This window comes from Phalacrocorax aristotelis, chromosome 8 (assembly GCF_949628215.1).
Source record: "Phalacrocorax aristotelis chromosome 8, bGulAri2.1, whole genome shotgun sequence".
Lineage (NCBI taxonomy): Eukaryota > Metazoa > Chordata > Aves > Suliformes > Phalacrocoracidae > Phalacrocorax > Phalacrocorax aristotelis.
The window spans coordinates 6,068,101-6,084,563 of NC_134283.1; positions in this window are offsets into that span (position 1 = coordinate 6,068,101).

The window sequence follows — 16,463 nt, forward strand, 5'->3', positions numbered from 1 at the left end:
TTATTTTCACAGCCACATAACCACCTTTGTAGAAGATGCTTTACCAGGACACGTGCTTGTTCTGGAACATAAATGATTATTCAGGGCCACGTTCAAAAAACATGGAAATAGGTGGAAGTATTCTCCTGACCTCTGTGAATGTAGGTGCCTTCCACACCTGTTCATCTCTCCTTTTGCTGCTTCGTCTTGCTATAGTGTTGTATCATTCACCATCTTATTTTACAAAACTAAAACCATGTCTGCCAACAAGGGTTGAAGCTAATCATTGTTGCATGTTTTCTTATGTTGAAAATTAAGATAGCTTTGTCTTCGTCTGAACACATTGATTCTTTCGCCAGTACCTCCCAATGACACAAAAAATCTTTCCATGTTCTGCTCCTTCTTATTTGCAAATGCCATTTTTCCACCTGACATGTAGTCATAGATAATAGAAAGGTGCCAAAACATTCCTGTTGAAAGATTTGCTAGCATTCCAACTAAGACAAAAAAAATGGGAAAGTGTAGATCGTGTAGAAGTCAATTTCATATGGGAACTCTTGTGTATACAGAGCTTTCAAAATTGACAGCTCAACAGTTGAACTCTCAAAAGATTTAGGAAATCATGATATACGCCAAGCAGGAGCAAATGGCATGCATTATTTTCTTATATTCCTGTATATCCTGAACATCAGGTGAGAGTCCAGAATTAGAGACTTTGGTTTATGGCCCTATTTTTATGTGGATAGAAATAGAAGTGTGAAGTGGATAACTCAAGTGGTTTCTTCTGTTAAGCAGCAAATGACAGTGTGTAAACACCTAAGAATGTTATAAGTTGTAATGTGACATGGGATTTGAAACTTGCACAGTGCCAATTAAAGGAAGTCAGGATAATTTTTATTAGGACTATTGTATTAGATGTGTAGTAATCATTATAAAGAATACATAAATAGCAAGACAATAGAAAACTGTTAAATTTAGCTGACTGAATGATTCTTTAAAGGGAAGACGTCTGACAAATTCAGTATGGTTTACATATAGAGTATGTGTAATATTCAGAGTAGTCACTGTGTATTACAACACATTAGTAAGCTCATGGATTTATTCCCTGAAACTTTGCTCTATGAAAATTGCTCTGAACTAGTGATATCTGCTAATACACAAATATGCGGGGTTTTAACATCTAGGTGTATAATTTCATATGTTAAGCAATACTGTGTTTTGTGATTTTTTAATCATGGACCCAGCTTGTATCTCTGTATTTGCCACTCACAACAAAACACCCTCTGCATAACTAGGTTACTCACGAGGGTCGCACAATGAAAAGGAAAATCACTGCATGATTATAGCAATAACTCCGAAACTATGCAGGGACACATAACATTTCAGAAAACTAAAAGAATCATTCCTTACTAATGAGAAACAATATGACGCCTGATCCATTTATGAAAAGGATTGCAATATTGGTGAGGATGGAAAGCCTGAAGCCAGAAGGTGCCTCCAAGTCCATTTTTCTGGGCTTACAAGCAAAAACACAGCAATACACTCTTTAGTGTTTAAAAAATACATACAATTGCTAGAAAAGCACAGAAAAGTGGTGGTTGGAGAAGACATCTGTAGATCATCTGGACCAACCCTGCAGCTCAAAGCAGAGTTGTCTAGAGCATGTTTTCTCATGCCCATCTCCAGTTGGGTTTTGAGTATCTCCAAGTACGGAGATTCCACAACTGCTCTGCGCAACCTGTTCCGGTGTTCAACCACCCTCACAGTAAAAAGGTTTTCTGATGTTTAAATGGATATTTACATTAGATTTCATAAAGCTAAATTTAATCAGTTTATTTTTTAATGAGATTTTCAAAATACTTACCAGAAACATATTAGAATCTTGAACATGATGATCTGAAAATTGAAACATATCACGAATTTATGATTCTCAAGATCATGGCAAGTTGCATAGTCAGGGATAAAACCCATATCCCAGCTCTCAGGCCCTTGCTCCAGCAATTGATTGGATTATCTATGTCATTGTTTCTGATTACATTCTCTAAGGACAGACTTCTTTTTGCAGTTATAGAATGCTTGTGCCCTGGGAAATTATGTTAGATTCCACTCAAGAAAATGCATATATATCTGGTATTTGAGTATGATAACACTGCTCAAAATGTTATTGTGAGCTAGGAAAGGATCAGCTACTCTTTGCTTGGAAATGTAAAACAAAGAGCTTTTAGATCTTGTGAGTCTAATCACTGATTGGAGGAGTTTCTTGATTCCCAGAAATGGGAGAAGCCTGTTGTAGTCCAAGGCGAAGTGGCATTGAATTTGTCTGGTGGGCATTCAGAAGTTCTTTCTATGCCTTGTTAGCTAGAGTTAGTAATGGCACGTTTTTTAAAATGTGTATGTATTTACATTAGGTTTGTTCAGGAGCATGGAAGCTAAATTTTGAAGGAATATTTTTCTATTTTTTTATTTTGCTGAGATGTTTTATGATTTGAAATAGGATGTTATATGGTGCCTTATCATACAGTCTGCACATTAATGCATGTTAATTATCTGTTATTATAGATGCCTTTAAATACAAGCTACTGGAACCCTCTATTTACATACAAAGGCTGTTGCTGCATTTGGTGATGTCTCTGAGAAGACAATTATACCCACTGTAAATGAGTATACAACAGGCTCTACGTTACAGGACGTCCTTAACTATGCTAATCCTTAGGACTACTTTTTAGGGTAAGGGCTATAAACTAGGTCTTATGGGACCTAGTATTTGCATTGCATGTATTTGTGGGAAAAGTATGCTTCAAAAGCATAGTTCCGCAGTTTTTGACAAAGAACTTGCAAAACGGTAGTGTCTTGTTCTTAGGCATTGTTCTCATTTTTTTATATTCCCATTTTTATTTTGAGGCATTAAACATTCTCAACTACAGAATTGTCAAGAATTTAGCTCTATTTAGTTTTTGCACCAGAGTGACTTTTAAAAATTTTGAATCCATCTGCAATACTGATTTACAAATAATGAACCATTTAACTTTTCTTTAGTGTCTCTGATAGAGTGTGCCAGTATAGATGAGATGGCAGCCAGCCTGCTTGTGGTAAACATGGGCTGGTCCACAGTCTCCATAATAGGACTGCCTTAAACCAAAATGGACTGACTTAGAGTGAGAGTTAAAAGAAGTAAATGAAAAAGCCTAGTTTTAATTGGAAGACTGATTCATTTATCAGTGTGAATCAAGAGCAATTCTTGGAAAAATCAGGGAACGTGAGACCTGGGTAGCGATGAGAATCAGGTGTGCACCTTGGAGTCAAACCCAAATTTCCTACACAGTCTGTTTGGAACACAGCAAGTTGGAGCATATTAAAAGCCACAACCTGAAAGCTGGGTTTTTATAAGTAATGAATTCAGTATAGCAATAGCAATTCACCTTCCCTGAAACTCTGGCCTGGACTCTTTAACTGGAGGTAAATCACATATTGGTAGGAACCAAAGGACTTGCTCCCAGCTCACCTCTCACCACTTAGTCTTACTCCATGTTATTTTGGTTCTATAATAACGCATTAATTTTACTTCTTCATCTGCTCTCTTGGCAACATGTTACTTCTGGTTCAGAGTTTCCTGAAAGCAGAAGTTGTGTTTTTGTTTCAGCTTGGCATTCTGGTCAGTTGTAGTTGTAATTCTCACTGATTTGTATTACTGTGTGTTCCCTCTGTTGTTAAACAGTTAGACCAAACCAAATAAGCCTATTTAAACTTACTGTATGGAAGTAAGAGCTGAGTTTTGTTTATTTGTGAGCTCATGCAGCCTATTTTTTGTAGGTATATGATACAGATAATTTTTCATACAAGACATAGAGCAGAATATTGGTACTGATATCATCGGATAACAATCTTGGTTTGTTTTTTGTAATCTTGGACAGCCTCTCAGTTACGTGTTTTTTTTTGCACAAACCAGCCCATTCTCATTCTAATTCTGGGTAACGAGACATATAATTTTCTGTTCTAGTTTTAATAACGCAGTTTCAGAGCATGTGTCAACTCAATATCCCTGTGAAAATGGCTACCCAATTCCTTATCCCTGTTTTTGTTCATTTTTCCTCTCTAATGCAGAAATCTTTGACATGTGTTCTCTACCCTAATAGTCTCCAGAACTGAATTTTAGTTCTGTTCTGGCAGTAAGGGCAGATGCCTTAGGTGAGCATCCAGCCTTGCTGAGGCTAGTGTAAATTTTAAATTGACTTTGAGACTGGGACCTCACACCTGATGTCACTGTGCTATGTAAGGAGAATTTTCAACCCTTTCAACCTTGTTGATGCAAGGCAGTACAGTGTGTCTACATGCTGAGAGATACAGTGTGATTAGCAGTTGGGACATTAAGGTGGTTGGGGGACTGAGAACCTCATGAAAGAAGGGGCTGATGGACGAAGGTTTGTTTAGTCTGGGGAAGCCTAAGATGGATCTAATAGTCGTCCTAAGAGGTGGTAATAGGGAGGACGTGCCAGACTTTTCTGAAAGATGCACAGCAAAAGGATGAGGGACATGGTCACAAATTGCAAGAAGGGAAGCTTTGACTGGCCAGAAGGGAAAAAAAAATCACAATGAAGAGGTTAAGAGCTGGAACAGATAACCAAAGAGGTTGTGGAATCTCCATCTTTGGAGATTTTCAAGACTCAACCGGACGAGGCCCTGGGCTGCCTGATCTAACTTCAAAATTAGCCCTTCTTTGAGGAAGAGGTTGGACTGGATGACGTCCAGAGGTCCTTTTCATGCTCAGCTATTCTGTGGTTCAATGAAACCAGAGGGAAAGATCTGAGATTTTTCTGCTTGATCTGTAACTGTTGTTCTAAGGATTTTACTCCTTGAAATTGCAACTATTAACATCATGTCAGTACGTAGTTATACGAAATAAAAGTGTTCAAATTACCTTGTGTGGGTGGAGGTAATCTGTGCAGCCTTGAACTGCAAATAGTAATTAAAAAGGGTGGTAGCAGAATGTATCCTGTGCTAGAGCTCCTGCTATCTGCATTGCTGTATGCTCTTCCCTCACTGCATTGTGTACAAGCACCAGTGCAGCTTCAGCTGAAGGAAGGCAGGAAGCAAGTGAACTTACAAGACAATCATGAACTGGCTGTGGTTGTTGTGATGCTGATGTGCTACTCAGATGTGATTTTCAGCTAGTAAGACACACCTGCAGCTGGGCATTTGTCATTTCTAAGACGACAGAGTCTGTTTTCTACATCATTGTGTTCATTCATATGCCTTTACGTTTAGGTTTCAGGCTATTTCTGAACTTGAACTTCTCCAGAATGTTAGCAATACAGGTCTGTTACAGGGCACTGTAACCCAAGGACATGATTGTTTGATGGCTGCTTGATGATTCCTGTACGTACCTGCCAACATTTGACATTCAGAAAGTGGTAGAGTTGGCTAATGTGCGTGGACAGTCTTTCTGCCTTGGCTGTCTTGGTGCTGTTTGTTTGGCAGCAGCTGCAGTCTGAACAGTCTGAACAAGAGTTTCTTAGAGGATTCAATACTCGGTAGGCCTGTTACAAGGGGTAGTTTCCTTGGGTCCTCAAAGCAGCACAGCTAGTGCTTGAACTGAGAGCTGTCTATACTGTCCCACACAACCTGTACCATACTGTGTGCCACCTTCTCATGCATCTGCACAAGGGCTGAGTTGCAGTCAGATGCCAAGAGCACGGACTGATTCAGCCATACCTATGGCAAAGATGCTGCTTTGCTTCTGCCTCAGGGCCATGGCTGTGCACAGTGTTCAGCAGCAGTGGCCAAAACACGGTCATCTCTTCATGCACATACCATCTGCCCAAATAACACCTCCTTTACTGTTCACAAGTATCATCCCCTTGCTGCTCTGTCTGTAAATCCTGTGCTGACCCACCTGTTATGTCTCATCGTAGCCAGCAGTGTACATGGGTGTGATGCTGGCTGCTGTGATGGACTTCTTGGAGGTCACGGACAAGCTGGGCCATGGACTCTGCTTAACTCATGCGATCGCTTCAGCAGTTCTGGTGTCACATGGTGGTGACAGCAGCAGAGACAGAACTGCCCTTGCCTCCTTCTGATGCAGCCAGTCGTGCTCAGTAGCTGCCTCCTTGCTGAGTCTATCCATGTAATCAGTTGAAAGACTGAAAAAGCAGTTAATGTGGAGGAATACTCATAAAAAAAGTAATCTGCTCCCAACTAGAAGAGGAAAATATGCCTGTGAAATACATTTGGAGTCTTGAGTTTCAGGTCTAAATGAACTGTTACCCATGTCACAAAATCAGCCATTTTTTCTGGCAGTCTCAAAAGACTAATACTAGTGGATATAAAACCAGAACTTCTCTGTCATCTTAAGTGGTGGTCTGCTTAGCCCGAAGGTTATGTGTATCAGCTGTCTACTCTTGAGAAATCCATGAGTATGCCTCAGTTCTTATGATTGTTAGCTGTCACATTTCTGGGATAGTAAAATTCCTAACAGGGCAAATCTTGCCCCTTCTTTCACAGGATTATTAGGATAGAGGTAACTCAGGTCTTGAGCTGTCTTTAACAGAATGCTGAGAGCACACTACTGATTTAAACTGTGTTGGAAGGCGGCACCCTTATTTCCACTTGGCAGTTAGAAAACTTATTTCCACAAAAACATAGTGAGGAAGATTAATTTCAGATGTAGTAGATATGTTGAGCTATCTCCCTTCAGGAAGTCCAGCTCAAAGAATATTCTTTTCTCTCAGTAGTATCTCGTGAGTGGAGGCAGACATGGAGGAAATTTCATATAAGAATAGAGAACATGAAAAATTACAAAAAGAAACTGCATTTCTTGTCAGAGGGCAGGGACTACAGATATCAGGAGCCAATGAGTAGTCACTGCTGGGGCCTACCGCAAAACTGAGCAATAACAAATGAGACTTCTACCTCAGGAGGACCTCTAAATCAAGTGACTAATCAGCTACGTTAGCAACTGCTCCTTTGACCTGGGATTGGTCTTGAAAGCAATGCAGGACCTGGTGCCTTTAAAGGCTCTCATTGCCCACACTCAGCTCTCTTCGCAGTAGAAATGACTCTTTTTCTATTTTTTTATTACAAGGTAGTTCACTGCTGCAGATTTCAGAACCACCCGAGGAGGGAAGAAAAGTGGGTATATGTTGAAGAGATGTATCAACCTTATCCTTCACCTATGTTAGTCTCTGGAACGTAATATTTAAGCAACAAGTCTCTTGCTAGGTAAAATGTATTGCTGTTGTCCTACTGTGGGGTCTTCAGAATGTATTTTGTAGAGTTAGACTGAACCACCACAGTGACATACTGTACTTGATAAAGCTAAATAAAAAGGATTAGTTTTCTAGTTTATGTGTCTTTCTTTGTGTATGTCCATGATAGATGACATGACAAGTGAGTCTCAAGTGCACTCTGAATGCTAAATCATTCATAAATGCCATTGATGAGTATTCACCTTTCAGGTTGGCAAATGCACTGATTCCCTTGATCTCACTGTCTTTCTCCAATGCTTCTCAGCAACGGACTTAAATGAAAAATGGTGGAACAGTGCTGAGGCTCCTCTCCCTGCTGCAGGGCATCAGATGTGTTCACTATATGAGAAGGAGATGTGCTGCCCTTCTGATCTATCATCCTGAAATTCCTTTACAGAGAGAAATTAATGGTAGAATTTATAAGGACAATTATTGGGTAAAATACAAAAAAAACCCCACAACCCCAAACCCTGAGAAATAAAAGATAGAGAATTAAAATTCTTTCTCTCAGATCAACACTAGTTTGTTCATCCAGTGCTTTGTGTTACTAACTTTTAGACGTTCGCTGTTTTGCAGTTTAGAGGCCCTAACATTAAGGAGCTTTTTCTAATACTCAAGCTAATGTTCTCTGTGTTTTTTTGCATCAAAATCAACAGTGACTCACCAAATGTAGAATCATAGAGTCATTAAGGTTGGAAAAGACCTCTAGGATCATCAAGTCCAGCTGTCAACCCAACTCTACCATGCTTCCCAAACCATGCCCTGAAGTGCTGCGTCTACACATCTTTTAAATACTTCAGGGATGGCGACTCCCCCACCTCTCTGGGCAGCCTGTTCCAATGCCTGAACACTCTTTCACTGAAGAAATTTTTCCTAATATCCAATCTAAACCTCCCCTGATGCAGCTTGAGGCCATTTCCTCTCATTCTATCACTAGTAACTTGGGAGACCAACCCCCACCTCACTACAGCTTCCTTTCAGGTAGTTGTAGAGAGCGATAAGGTTTCCCCTCAGCCTCCTCCAGGCTAAACACCCCCAGCTCCCTCAGCCGCTCCTCATCAGATCTGCTCTCCAGACCCTTCACCAGCTTCGTTGCCCTTCTCTGGACACACTCCAGCACCTCAGTGTCCCAGTTGAACTGAGGGGCCCAAAACTGAACACAGGATTTGGGGTGTGGCCTCACCAGTGCTGAGTACAGGGGCACGATCACTTCCCTGCTCTTGCTGGCCATGCTATTCCTGATACAAGTCAGGATGCCGTTGGCCTTCTTGGCCACCTGGACACACTGCTGGCTCACGTTCAGCCAGCTGTCAGCCAGCACCCCCAGGTCCTTCTTTGCCGCGCAGCTTTCCAGGCACTCTTCCCTAAGCCTGGAGTGTTGCCATATGTGTATATGTGATTTTATACTCTTTGTTTTTTTCTTTCCTATCATTGATGCTGTATTCTTCCCGCTTCTTTTCTCAGAAGTATGTTTGTTGTATCCATCGTGAAGTCCATGGGCAATATAATTACATTGTTCTTTGTGTAATATGTTGTTGTATAGACCTATATCCCACTACTTTTGTTGTATAGGCTGTCACTAAACTTTAAAGACCTACCCCCCCATTGGACTTAGTTAAAAGCCTTTTAAGAGCTTCTGGAAAATTCAGTCTGATTTCAGTGGCTTTTTATTGGACAGTTAAGAACCCTTCTTGATGTTTTCTGGTTTTGTTCTTAGATCAAATACTTCAAGAGTTATCAATTTCAAAAGTACCTGAGAAATAAAAATCTACACTTGCACTGGTGTTGTCCTCCTCTTCCCTTGCGGTGGGAGCTCCAAAAATGGGTGCATCTGCAGGGTTTTTTCTTTGCCCTTTTCTTAACTGAAATTATTGATGAATGCTCAGTGACGGGGGTTAGGGGAGAGTGGTGTGGCAGCTCTAGGTTAGTCATGGGTTCCTAGTAGGTTCCAGGAATGACCAGTGTGTCACATGCCTTCAATTTTGCAGTGATAGAGACCTGGCCCTTTAGGATGCCCGTGGACAGTTAATTTTTTGCAGTGTTCCTAAAGCTCATTAGGGGAGTGGAGGACCTATTCTGAGATAAGGAACTAAAAAAGACTTGGTTTGTTCAGCATAGGAAGAGAAAAACTGAGAGGCAATATACGTGAGGGAATAAATGCAAGACGTGGAAAAGAGCTATTTAAGCTAAAGGGCAGTATTTGCTTATGAAAAAATGGGTCTAAACTGGCTGTGAATATATTCTGACTGGAAATCAGCAGAAGGTTGCTTGATTATATGAGGTTCTGGAACAGCCTACAAATGAGGTAGTGGGTTCAGAAAAAGAACAGCTGCATTTAAGGTGGAGCTCAGTACTTCTATGAAAATTATTATATAACATGGTGCCTATGGACTGCATCTGATGACTCAGGAGATCCCTTCCAGTCCTATGGTCCTAAATTTTCCTGAGCAATTCAAGTAAAAGAAGAAAATGTAAGTTTTAAACAATTTGTAACTTGGCTCAGACTGAGTGCAATTCAATCGGATAAAGAAAAGGCACTTTTTCAGCTTAAGGGCATTCTGCCTTCTGCATTTCAAAGGCCTGTGGCAACCATGGTAGCTTGTCAAAATAGTTGTAAGAATCTTTTAAAATAAAGGGTTTTAGACATCCTAAATCTGGGACCTGCCAATAGCAATCATGTTTAATGTCTTTTTAAAACTTTCTGAATCCTCCCACCTAACCTAGGGGAGGAGGAAGAACAAGGTCCATTTTCATCACGTGTAGAGGGAAGGACTGGTATAATCCATTTAGGGGAAAATTATTGTGCTAATGTGAATTATCTATGGCCCCAGACTGGCCTGTAGCAATTACATATGCAGTACACAAGCATTGTGGAGACCCATAACTGGACAAGAAGTTATAAATCTTCTTCATTAATTCGTTGGTAAAATACTTCATATATTTTACAGAGAAATTTTGTTACGTTTACTAGGCCCTGACCATTGGTTTAGTAACTGAATTCTCTGTGCCCATTATGCAGACTTCCGTTATTGACACCCAGCTTGTTACTGATTGGAAATGCTGCAGATCGCTACATTAAGGCTGCAAAACCTGGGAGACGATAAGATATGTATTAATCCATGTTCTTGTTTGGAAGCTTTTCTTTCAGTATTTGGGATTTTCTTGTGCACTAGGCTCGCTAGAAACTCTTGCTTTGGCCTAGATTAATCCCTACAAGCAAAATACAAATTACTTTATACTTGTGGATTAAGAGTCAGCTAATGAGGACAGTTGATATTGCCTCTTCAGTTTGGCTGAGTTTCTTGTGAGCCAAAAGCCTCTCCATGATTGCAGTTGTTACCTGCAATCTTAGCAGCAAAACCTGTCTGAGAAATAACTAATCAGTGTATTTTCTTCCTGGCCTAGTTGCATTTCTCATGAATCAGCTAAACCCACTCTGGGACTTTAGCAGCTATTTCTGGGTCCCTGAAGGGAGGTGGGGATTGCAGGAAGCTTGCAGTATTGCCTTGCTACTGCTAGAAAATTTATCAGTGTCAATGGTTTCCAGACTCTTAGTCTGAACATTAAAACGAGTAGTTGCAAGCAGGACGTTTTTCATCAAAACTTTTTCTCTTTTGCTGGAAAGAAAATGGCCTTTCAATTAAATAGTACTTTTGGGATGGAAGAAGAACTTTTGTTGGTACATTTGTTTCTTAAAATCTGAAAACATACAAATGTTCTCAATCCTGATAATCAAAAACATGTTTTATACAGACCCCCTTCCCAAATTTAATAAAATATTTTTGTCTCTGATTAAAACTTTCCATGGAAGAAAAAATATGGCTTCCCAGCTGCCTCTGCTCTGTACTGTTTGGGTTTTCACAGGTGGAGTTTGTCTGGGAGAATTTTGAATCCCTTACAGCTGCAGCGAACAGGATAAAAAGTACTTGTAATATTTGCTGAGTGTCTATCCTTGCTCAGCGTTAGCCAACACTTACAAAGTCGCATTTCAAAAAAAGCAATAGGAATTTAATGTTTCTGTTGTTCTGTAGTGTAGTACTGGCATTTTCTATAGTGAAAAGGTTACCTTTTTTGTGTGTTATGCTTCTATGTGAAGAATATTCCAATTTTCAGCTAAAACGTGCTGACAGAACTCTGGTGTGTGTTTTAACATCCATTACTAAATATTTGAATTCTCCAAAGTGCAGGAGGATACTTTATGCTGCTAATGACTGACTGACCTTTATATTAACACCACTTTGAAGGCAGTTTAGTGGCTTACCTCTTTAGCAAAATTAATAAATTCAGGGGTTCCATTTAATAAGTATTTTGATTCATAGTTCTGCTTTAAAACATAATTATATGTTACTTGTAATGTTGCTTGTACTCCACTGTGTTCTGCCTCTTCCTTCAAAAGCTGGCCTGTGATGTAGTTGCATTTCCATTCTTCCTTTTATCCCCAAAGCCACATCTTGAAATCAGTGGGGCCACATCATTGCAACAGAAAAGTATTTGGCACTGCATTGTCTGAGAGTCTTGTCTCTCCACACATTGTTCTTATTGTAACTGGAAAACATATGTCCCATTACTTCTGTTGTGGAAATATCAAGTAAGATGTAGAATGTCAACTACAGTTGTTGGGGAAGAGGGTGATGGCAGGGGAGGCCTCTGGAATAAATGCTGGAACCTGAAGAACAGCCCTCTGCATTGCTTGCTCCAGCTTACAAGTGGTGGTAAAATTCTGAGACAAAATACATGGTGGACATTGGTTGTTGCCTGATACAAAACTTAACACTTCCCTTTCTAATCTTGTGAGATTTATCTCACCTTTTCTGTTTTAGAAGACTGTTGTTTGAGAATATGCTGAATACCTTTCCTTTTTTATTTTCCTGTTAGCAGGTAAATCTCTCATTGAGCTTTTGGGCAGGCAGGAAGGTAGTTTGCACTTAAATATTACCATTATTTTTGTGTGAGTAGTACAGGGATAGAAAATTATAATTCAGCTGCAGCTGAATTATAACACAATTTCTGTCAGGCCTGGCTTTCATACAACTAAACTGAAACAGTCATGAGTCAGCAGTGCATCTTGAATGACTCAGCAGTTTATCTGATTAGGGGAATTCTAGCATAACTGGTGCAGGTAAAAAGAAAAGGCAGCAGAAGTGAAAGTATATAACTTAGTTGTTAGTACTAATTTCCTCAGTGCAGGCAAAATGTCATCCATAAGTTGTTACCTTGTCTGCATCCACAAAATACTGAGAGGAATCAGTTTTTTGGATGCTTTGAGCCCTGATCTCATCACATTGAACCTTTGATTGCAATCTGCCATGTTCTATCTTCAGTGACACTTCCTGCAGCACTGATTTCTGCCAAACAGCACAACCAGGTTCACGCACACAATTTCTCACCGACAGTATCAGTCATCTTTGTGAGCATCATAATTCATTTGTCTGCACAAGATGAGAAGACTCATGCACCCAACTGGATTCATGCCTGTCAATTTAATCGCTTGTGTGTGGAGGTTCCAGCACTCCTAGCTTGAAGTAATTTGGTGATGAGATGTGTGTGTACTAGAATATGCTTGTATGTGGAGTACACAATCTGGAGTACTCGTGGGAAGTTGAAAACTAATTTCATGACAGGTACCTGTATTTTAATCATTGGTTCCAATAAAGACGTAATTTCTTTTAGATGTATCCTGGTATTTTCTGTTTAGGGTTACTTCTCATTATGCAGGCTACACCGATGGTTCTGATCCACGGTGCTTTTCTTTCCTTTCGCGCTTGCTGCCATTATAATACTTGGCATCCAGCATCACAAATGCTTGCTCTGGAAGCTGTAACAATGTCACAAGAAAGGCCAGCTGCATTAATCTGTTATGGAACAGAGTTTTTGTTTAAGTCCGTGCCTTTTCATTCTAAAGGTCACATGATGACATCAAAGATCAATAAATAGTTGATGTGTTATATTTCTGTGGTAAGGAAAGAGCAGATTAGGAACTGCAGTTAAAAAGCAGTTGTACTTTTTCAATGGTTACAGCTTTGCATTTTGACTTGGGGTGTTATTTATGCAATTGCCATATTCCCATGACTCTATCACAAATGAGTTTTGAAATTCAATAGTGTATCCTGGCCAGGTAAATAAATGGGGATGAAATATTATAATGGCTTTCACATTTCGTATCCTATGTGTTTTACCTCAGATAAATAGGCTCAGTGAATGTTACCGTATATGGACTTGGGCCACAAATACTACATTTGGTTCCTAATGGGTCATAAAGTGCCTTTTGCAGACCTTCAAAGAAATGTCAGTTTGTTCTATGAAAAATGTATTTGAGTACTAAATTTACTTTATACTATTTTGCCCTACTGTACTTCTTCCTGTCTTATGTTTCTAAACTATGTAGATAGTAAAATTTATGTTTTGGGTTTGATCTGCCTCTTGGTTACAAAGATCTTAGTTCCACTGAAGTGAAGCGGTACAAGCTTCATTCTTTGCATCCTATTGTGTTTTAATGTGTTCAATATTATATTAACAGAAAAATAATATCAAACCCTATTATAAGCTACATGAATGTTATTATTTGAACATATAAACCAAAAGTAATTTACAATATTACATCAGAGTAAGTCTAAATTATGTTACAGAGGTCTGTACTGTATAGAATGGTTCCTCCATTGTGTTTAACATGGTTTGACCTTAAGTGATATAACTGATGGTATAAACTGAAATGATGATGCTAAAACAGAGGATAGATGCAGCATCAGCTATAGTCATGTGACTTTTGACCACTTGAATGAGAACTCAATTAAAATTTGTGTTAATATGAGAGTAATCTTTAGCTAAAGTAGGCTTAGGTCAGTTATCTGACCATAGTCACAGTTTAAGGCATTAATGCTTAAGTCAACTTGGGAAGCTACAGAAAACCCGAGAATCTAACTTTGTAAGGTAATATCCCATAACCGATAACTTTGAAGTAAGCTTGTTTCATCTAAGACCAGAATTCTATAGATGTGGCTCACGAAAAGACAAGAGCTATTTATTCTAAGTAGAATATGGCACATATTGATATAGCCAAAAGTACAATTACATCTAGATGATAGTGTTAGTTCCACATTTCTTTTAGTTTTTAGGATGATGCAGTCCCAGATGATTCCATTTACGTATAACAGGATGTTCTTGTACGTTGCAGAGGCAAGGCTAATATATCATTTCTCTTAGTTGTTCCATGCAGGCTAGTACAAGAATGACTAGTTAATGGTTGCAAGATGTCACTAAATCTTGGCTGCAGAATATTAAAATTGTAGAATCTAAGTTAATTAAGATTCGTCACATTTATATTATTAGCTATATGTTACTGAGGATTACGTGTGCATTATAGCTATGGTCTTTGAATAATTTCTGATCATCATCAATCTTTGAGCTAAAGAAAATGGATGGGTAAATGGCAGCGTAGTGAAGCTGGAGCTGAAGTCTTCGGTTGCACTCCATCCAGAATGCCAGGAAACTCCAAGGAAGTTTTCTTTAACTTGTATTAGTTGTATAAAGTTATTTAATGTTCAGGGTTTGTTGACACCAAGGAAGAATATAAAACATGTAGTGGTGCTTGGCTAAGTATCTGTGGAAAAAAGTGAAATGACAGCCCGTCAGCATTACTGTGGCAGCCTCTTAGACTGGGTGTTAGTTCAGGGAAGCATTGGGAACCCATACATTTCCAGCAAAGTCTTTGAAAGACTTGCCATCAAGTGAGATGGGACTGAGCCAGGCCCTTTGGCTGAAATATCTAAGTATTCTTCAAGCAGTGAATTTCAATAAATGTCAGGAGAATTACATAGAAAAAAGGCATGGGAATGTACTTGGGCAGATAAATGTATTCACCTGCAAATTAAAATTTTTGATCAGAAAACTAAAGTCTAAATGAGTTAATTATCCTGTTAAATCAGCTCAGGTGTCCAAAAGACTCTCAAACAAAATCTGTTGAGCAATAAAATTAAAACAGTAAAAAAGATCCATAAGCAAAATCTGATAGCTGAGCCTACCTTGAACCTGTTCACCCATTTTCTGTCCCCCAGGAGCTCTCAAAGGAAGGTTTGCAAGCCAGCCACCATCACTATTGCTCCTTGGGCAGAAGGGTAGTTTACTGGACTGGCTGTTGCTTGATGTGATCTATTCCACCACACAAGAGTAATCTGTTTAAAGCCTGTCAGAAGTTCACCTTTTTAATAAGAGGGAGATTCCTGTAATCTGCAGTAATAGTAATTAAAGATTTAAGTGTCACACACTTTTCTATGTCTTACACACATATTCTAGAAATAATTTATATTAAAAAATCGTTTCACACTGGCTCCCATGAGGCCAGTGACGTATATCCCATTCCCTTAGTGAGGTTAAGACTTGGTAAGAGAGAGTGGTTAAAATCAGAATTAAAATGTGAATTGTAGGGAGATTTGTGTCCTCTCCGGAGCTAATGTAGTAACTGTTGCTTTGTGAATAGAAGAGTAAAATGATCCTCAGAGACACTGATATTTTTCTACAAAGTGGAAGTAACATTTTTTATTTCCTGTTTAAAATTAACGAACTTTTTTCAGTTGTGAAGTGTTGGAGAGACTCTGTTGCTTTTTCTTCAGAAAACAGCCAAGTCTCTCACCTTAGTCTACATGCCTCTACATGTAGCGCTCCACAAAACATCACGTACATATGTGCCCAAATGGACACTCTGCCTGGGAAGAAGAGGAGGTCTTACACAAAGCTGTTTATGAGTAGGCATAACCCATGTGAATGGAGTGGCAGACCTTTCATCGAACCAGCAGTACACTGGGCATGCTTTTATGTTCTTAACAAGTCCTGAAAAAGTCAATGACTCAAAATCTTTTGTGTAGAATACTCTGACTAAAAGAGTTTATGAGGTGTGTAATGTCCCATGCTCTGCACTTCCTAACTACCAGGTTGACTTTTGCAGCTCAAATAAAATCTGACGTGCTGGGTCTTCTGACACATCAGCAGCTAAACATCTCTCAAGGGCTGAGACCAATGGGTTTCCAAACTCTGCCCCACCTTTGTATAGCTTAGAGGCATAATGAACAGGGAGGTCAGGGAGCACTGAATTTTAAAAAGCAAGTTTAGAAGCCTGTTGAGTTTGGTTAATCTGATCGTACTTTCTTCTTCTGTTTTAATAGGCAAAATACAAGCTGTTGCCTTGAATTTTCTGACCTGACAGACGAGCAATTTTTTTGTATTTCCGGTCATTAATAAAGGACTTTATGT